Source organism: Musa acuminata, unplaced genomic scaffold, assembly GCF_036884655.1.
Source record: "Musa acuminata AAA Group cultivar baxijiao unplaced genomic scaffold, Cavendish_Baxijiao_AAA HiC_scaffold_1126, whole genome shotgun sequence".
In the NCBI taxonomy this organism is placed as follows: Eukaryota; Viridiplantae; Streptophyta; class Magnoliopsida; order Zingiberales; family Musaceae; genus Musa; species Musa acuminata.
Window position 1 is genome coordinate 3,725,181 of NW_027021339.1, and position 7,500 is coordinate 3,732,680.

Consider the following 7,500-nt stretch of genomic DNA (forward strand, 5'->3'; position numbering starts at 1 on the left):
GAAGGCTTATAAGTCCCATTTTAGTTGGGTTGGTGGCCTCTTTAGGCTTGTAAATAAAGGTTGTGTCATGTGGACACGTGAGAGAGCTTTTCGGTCTATAATGGACCATTTTACCCTTTGTTGTGCCACTGTTCAGAGCTTGTAAAGTCTGTTTGTAATTTGCATTGTCTATGAAGTGTTTTTCGGACATGTTTGCTTGTGGATCCCGTTTGAGGCGTTCTCTCTAACCCGTTCTCTCTTTTGGTGGTCCTAAGGGACAATGGGAGGCTTCGGGGAGGCTGACCTTTGCGGACGGACACGCAAGGGTGCCGCACGCCTTAGGCAAAACCAGCTAAGGTCGTGACATTTGGTATCAGAGCGGGACAAGCACTCATAGAAACACTTGACATGCAAACGTGGGGGACCTAGCAGGGCTGCGTTGAGGGCAGTCAGCACACGCGCGACCGTTTGAGGGAAAACGGGCATGGAGATGTAGGGAAAAGAGTCGCTCAGAGGAGCGGGCATCTGGCATTGGCATTCAGAGGAATGGCCAACCCTTCGCGCAAGAGGCACCACGAGAACAGGCAAGCTTGGAAGAATTTGGAGCGCACAAAGGTTGGGGTGGCTGAGTTTGAGCTACGGCTCAACGTTGACAACTATACTTGATGGTGCTCTAGGCAAGCGAGGCGCTTGGCAAGAATGAGACCTTCCAAGGTGGAATGAGTTGCTCAACGACCAAAAGAGTTATGCAAAGCTCACAGAGGTGAGGGGAATTGCTAACTCGAAGAATTTGGTACTCATGCATGGGCTTGTATGCGGACGACGGAATGTTCGTGGCCATCCCAAGGCGGCCGAGACTCGGCACCATGGAGCATTGAAACTTTCTCTTCGGCATGCGAAGGATATATCCGGAGGAGGCTGAAGTGTGCAACTAGTTCAGCATGTTGCTAGGCCTTGAGGGGTGCAGCGGTGGCTGTATTGACGAGGAGTCGCAATCTAGCAAGTGCGTTTGCAGGAGGCAGAACAATGCACAGTTTGTTCAGCAGATCGGAGTAGTCCAAGGGGATGGTGGTCTCCGAAACGAAGAGAGATGTTTCTCCAATGGGACAGTTATCCAGGAGGGATAAGTTCCGGCTCTCCAGAGGGAGAATCCTGTGAGACGGACCTCACAAGTTGAGGAGGAGTACCTCAACAAACAACAACTCCACGAAGCTCGATGGACTGAGCAAGCGGCAAGGAGTTGTCGCATGATCTCGCTCGAGAGAATGCATTGGTGGATGCATTGCGAGATCAAGTGGGGGAGCGACCTGAAGCAACTTAAATGAAGGCACACTTGGAGTCGATGTGGAGATCGGACTCAAGGGAGGGCTGACCCGTGGAACGGTGGGCGCGAGGGCCACCATCGACTCAATGCAGAAACGAGGAGCGGAGCAACTTGGGTGTAACTTGGCGAAGTACCCAAGCCGCATGGAGGAAGCCAGCGTAGAAGTTGGAACATGGAGCAGAGGCACAGTGCTTTCCTTAGACAGAGGTCAAGGACATGAACTCTTGCAGAGGCAAGAGTGGGATCATGTTGTTCCATGGGTCTTTCATTCTGACGGAGCGGACTCATCTTGCATGGTGCCAAAGACGAAGGGAGCTTCGGGGCACATGCACCTTATCTCGGAGGAGCATTTGATGAAGGAACTAAGGCGACTCAATTTGCGGAGGCGAAGTTGAGTTCAGAAGGCCTTAGCACGGGGCAAGAGGACGCAGAGGCGGGTACTCTTGAAGAATATGCCACAGTGTTGCCATTCGAGTTGCTAGGAAGGAAGCGGTGCGCAGCAGAGATTGTGCTGGTAGGGGCAGAGGCCCAGGATCTAGGCAATGGTGCACAAATTACAGCGAAGTCGGCGGACTTCGGGAGCTACTAGGCGACGGACTGTCCTAGAGCGGTGCTTCATCTAGGTGTGACCCACGAGTGGGTGGATGAAGATCGATTGCCAAAGGAGCGAACAAAATCGAAGGTGGAAGAGACCCGGCGATGTATTGGCAGAGGCCACACATGGAGGGTTCACAATTCGAGTTTATTCCCCAAGGATCAGAATGCAATGGAGATGTCACCAGGAGGCGACATGGTGCAGCGGATCGTGGTGGAACAGTTCGTGGCAATGCGATACACACAACTCGTCCCGTGAGGGATGTGGTCATATGGAGGTATGATCGGGAGCTACTGGGAGCTCCGCTTTGGTGAACAACACGACGGTAAGAAGGGCTATGGATTCAAGGATTGAAGGCCATGGTACCGCAGAGGCGGGTCTTCCGGGCGTGCACCGAATTTTGCATCGGATGAAAACCTTGGTCATCAGCATATGGGGGCTGGGTTCCACCAAGGGAAAAGTTCGAATGCAAGTACCAGTGAGTCCCATGGGAGGGACTTGATCATGCAGAGGTATGATCGAAGCAGCTGGAGAGTTGGACTGCTCCAGAGCTCATATTCGCTTAAGGGAGCCCGGCAAGTCAGAGGACAAGGCCGAGTAAGCGAACGTTGCTACCAAGGAAGCTATGGAGAACAGAATTGGTGCAAACCCTACAATGCGATGGCAGAGGCCATGCATGGGAGTGCAGTCTGTCTTTCCATCGACCAGAAGGAGCTGCTTGGAGAACACAGAGGTGTTGAAGCAGGGGGTCGAAAGGGGCGAGGAAGCGACGACGAGTCCAGAGGGACTTAGCTACCCAAAATCAAGCATCAGTTAGAATGGAGGTGGACTCAGAGGAGTGCCACGGAGACATCTCTACTGATCATGAAGAAAAGGGATTCAGAGGCGAGGCGACGGATAGTAGTGCCATGGGCATGGTAGCGCCATGGTACCGCAGAGGCGGGACTTCCGTGAAAGTCACAGATCCTTTGCTCTCACGGAGGGAGAGCGTTTGGTCATGAAAGGGGCCGAGGAGGTGGAGCATGCAGAGGCAATCTCCAAGTACCGGGACAAGGCTGAAGGGCAGAGGCCGAGGAACTTCGTAAGACCGGTGTCAGCGTGCTTCTCATCAAGACAGCCGTAAGTGAAGGACTTCGGGTCATGCAAGAGTGCACGACCAAGGAACGAAGCTGGCAGTACGCGGTGCTGTACCTTTGCTACTCAGTGGAGTAGGCGGCAGGGTTGATGGAGAAGACGGTACAATCCCAGAGGCGACCTCATCTATCAGAGAATTACTCCAAGTTGGGGTGAAAACTTCTCGCATTCCAGAAGTTCGATGGCATTGAGAAGGTGAATCACAGTAGCTAACTCAATGCAAGGAGTGCAAACACTTCAAGTGCTTCAGAAGTGTGAGCAAAGAGCAGGCGAAGGCCAGTAACCAGCTCGATGCATGAAGTACAACCTCGAGGAGGCGGGCGAAGTCAAGTAACCTTTGCCTTCTCAACTCTTAAGAGAATGGGCGAAACCGAGTACCCCAGTTCTCTTATCTATCCAGCAGAGGAGCTCTGCACAAGTTCAAAGACCCTTCGAAGATAATGGAAGACAATAGTTGTCAAATCCTCACCAACGGTGATCAGTGCTACTGAGAGTAGATTGTCCGCCTCATTTCCCAACGAAATGCCAATCGAAAGCGGAAGTGATGCGAACCTACTTGGATGTGACAACTAACTGAAAGAAGAGTCAATGAGTAGATTTTGTGGAGGAAGGACCCAAAACTTTAGAAGTTTGCGAGGCGATGCTCGTTAAAGCTCCAACAAGCATCCACCCAGTTCAAGCAGCATGTGGAAATTTTGAGAAACTGGCGCAGTAAGAATGGTCTTTTCCTTCATTTGGTGGATCCGCAGGAATCAACGAGGATCAACACAACTCAGCCAACCCCACACCAAAGTCAGAGTCATTGGTGAGTTGAAGCAGCATGGCGGATCAAAGGTTCGACTACTCAAAAAAAAAAAAAAAAACAGCAGCGGAGAGCAGCTGGGAGCCAGGAGGCGCATTGCAGCTGGAGCAGAAGATTGAAGACTCAGCAAAGGCGAAGAGTTGCAGTGTTCACAAAGGCTTCGACGAGGACGTCGAAGGGATAAGTGGGGGAGAATGTCACGGACAAACTTCTCAACAAGACGTTGGATATAATGCTTATGTGTGTCCGTGTCTTTTGGCATGTTCATGCCTTGTACAGAATGTAAAAGGGGGCCGAAGGCTTATAAGTCCCATTTTAGTTGGGTTGGTGGCCTCTTTAGGCTTGTAAATAAAGGTTGTGTCATGTGGACACGTGAGAGAGCTTTTCGGTCTATAATGGACCATTTTACCCTTTGTTGTGCCACTGTTCAGAGCTTGTAAAGTCTGTTTGTAATTTGCATTGTCTATGAAGTGTTTTTCGGACATGTTTGCTTGTGGATCCCGTTTGAGGCGTTCTCTCTAACCCGTTCTCTCTTTTGGTGGTCCTAAGGGACAATGGGAGGCTTCGGGGAGGCTGACCTTTGCGGACGGACACGCAAGGGTGCCGCACGCCTTAGGCAAAACCAGCTAAGGTCGTGACAACCCGGGGGGTTCCAGGGTGCTGAGATGGCTGACATTTTGCTCCGCTCACGACGGTCGCCGCGGCACACAAGAACAGCCCAAAAACAGGCCAAAACAGCCCAAAAACGGGCCAAAACTGGCCATTTTTGGCTGCGCGAGCGAGCAGCGAGCGGCGGACAGCGAGCGAAGCGAGAGGCAGCACCGTCCCTGCTATACGAAAGCCCCATCCAGCCCTGTGCCACCCGGGGGGTTCCAGGGTGCTGAGATGGCTGACGTTTTGCTCCGCTCACGACGGTCGCCGCGGCACGCAAGAACAGGCCAAAAACTGGCCAAAACAGCCCAAAAACGGGCCAAAACTGGCCATTTTTTGCTGCGCGAGCGAGCGGAGAGCGGCGAACAGCGAGCGAAGCGCGAGGCAGCACCGTCCCTGCTATACGAAAGCCCCATCCAGCCCTGTGCCACCCGGGGGGTTCCAGGGTGCTGAGATGGCTGACATTTTGCTCCGCTCACGACGGTCACCGCGCCACACAAGAACAGCCCAAAAACAGGCCAAAACAGCCCAAAAACGGGCCAAAACTGGCCATTTTTGGCTGCGCGAGCGAGCGGCGAGCGGCGAACAGCGAGCGAAGCGAGAGGCAGCACCGTCCCTGCTATACGAAAGCCCCATCCAGCCCTGTGCCACCCGGGGGGTTCCAGGGTGCTGAGATGGCTGACGTTTTGCTCCGCTCACGACGGTCACCGCACCACGCAAGAACAGGCCAAAAACTGGCCAAAACAGCCCAAAAACGGGCCAAAACTGGCCATTTTTGGCTGCGCGAGCGAGCGGCGAGCGGCGAACAGCGAGCGAAGCGAGAGGCAGCACCGTCCCTGCTATACGAAAGCCCCATCCAGCCCTGTGCCACCCGGGGGGTTCCAGGGTGCTGAGATGGCTGACGTTTTGCTCCGCTCTCGACGGTCACCGCGCAATGCAAGAACAGGCCAAAAACTGGCCAAAACGGCCCAAAAACGGGCCAAAACTGGCCATTTTTGGCTGCGCGAGCGGCGAGCGGCGGACAGCGAGCGAAGCGAGAGGCAGCACCGTCCCTGCTATACGAAAGCCCCATCCAGCCCTGTGCCACCCGGGGGGTTCCAGGGTGCTGAGATGGCTGACGTTTTGCTCCGCTCTCGACGGTCACCGCGCAATGCAAGAACAGGCCAAAAACTGGCCAAAACGGCCCAAAAACGGGCCAAAACTGGCCATTTTTGGCTGCGCGAGCGAGCGGCGAGCGGCGGACAGCGAGCGAAGCGAGAGGCAGCACCGTCCCTGCTATACGAAAGCCCCATCCAGCCCTGTGCCACCCGGGGGGTTCCAGGGTGCTGAGATGGCTGACGTTTTGCTCCGCTCTCGACGGTCACCGCGCAATGCAAGAACAGGCCAAAAACTGGCCAAAACGGCCCAAAAACGGGCCAAAACTGGCCATTTTTGGCTGCACGAGCGAGCGGCGAGCGGCGGACAGCGAGCGAAGCGAGAGGCAGCACCGTCCCTGCTATACGAAAGCCCCATCCAGCCCTGTGCCACCCGGGGGGTTCCAGGGTGCTGAGATGGCTGACGTTTTGCTCCGCTCTCGACGGTCACCGCGCAATGCAAGAACAGGCCAAAAACTGGCCAAAACGGCCCAAAAACGGGCCAAAACTGGCCATTTTTGGCTGCACGAGCGAGCGGCGAGCGGCGGACAGCGAGCGAAGCGAGAGGCAGCACCGTCCCTGCTATACGAAAGCCCCATCCAGCCCTGTGCCACCCGGGGGGTTCCAGGGTGCTGAGATGGCTGACGTTTTGCTCCGCTCTCGACGGTCACCGCGCAATGCAAGAACAGGCCAAAAACTGGCCAAAACGGCCCAAAAACGGGCCAAAACTGGCCATTTTTGGCTGCACGAGCGAGCGGCGAGCGGCGGACAGCGAGCGAAGCGAGAGGCAGCACCGTCCCTGCTATACGAAAGCCCCATCCAGCCCTGTGCCACCCGGGGGGTTCCAGGGTGCTGAGATGGCTGACGTTTTGCTCCGCTCTCGACGGTCACCGCGCAATGCAAGAACAGGCCAAAAACTGGCCAAAACGGCCCAAAAACGGGCCAAAACTGGCCATTTTTGGCTGCACGAGCGAGCGGCGAGCGGCGGACAGCGAGCGAAGCGAGAGGCAGCACCGTCCCTGCTATACGAAAGCCCCATCCAGCCCTGTGCCACCCGGGGGGTTCCAGGGTGCTGAGATGGCTGACGTTTTGCTCCGCTCTCGACGGTCACCGCGCAATGCAAGAACAGGCCAAAAACTGGCCAAAACGGCCCAAAAACGGGCCAAAACTGGCCATTTTTGGCTGCGCGAGCGAGCGGCGAGCGGCGGACAGCGAGCGAAGCGAGAGGCAGCACCGTCCCTGCTATATACGAAAGCCCCATCCAGCCCTGTGCCACCCGGGGGGTTCCAGGGTGCTGAGATGGCTGACGTTTTGCTCCGCTCACGACGGTCACCGCACCACGCAAGAACGGACCATAAACAGGCCAAAACAGCCCAAAAACGGGCCAAAACTGGTCATTTTTGGCTGCGCGAGCGAGCGGCGAGCGGCGAACAGCGAGCGAAGCGTGAGGCAGCACCGTCCCTGCTATACGAAAGCCCCATCCAGCCCTGTGCCACCCGGGGGGTTCCAGGGTGCTGAGATGGCTGACGTTTTGCTCCGCTCACGACGGTCACCGCGCCATGCAAGAACGGACCAAAAACAGGCCAAAACAGCCCAAAAACGGGCCAAAACTGGCCATTTTTGGCTGAGCGAGCGAGCGGTGAGCGGCGAACAGCGAGCGAAGCGAGAGGCAGCACCGTCCCTGCTATACGAAAGCCCCATCCAGCCCTGTGCCACCCGGGGGGTTCCAGGGTGCTGAGATGGCTGACGTTTTGCTCCGCTCACGACGGTCGCCGTGCCACGCAAGAACGGACCAAAAACAGGCCAAAACAGCCCAAAAACGGGCCAAAACTGGCCATTTTAGGTTGCGCGAGCGAGCGGCGAGCGGCGAACAGCGAGCGAA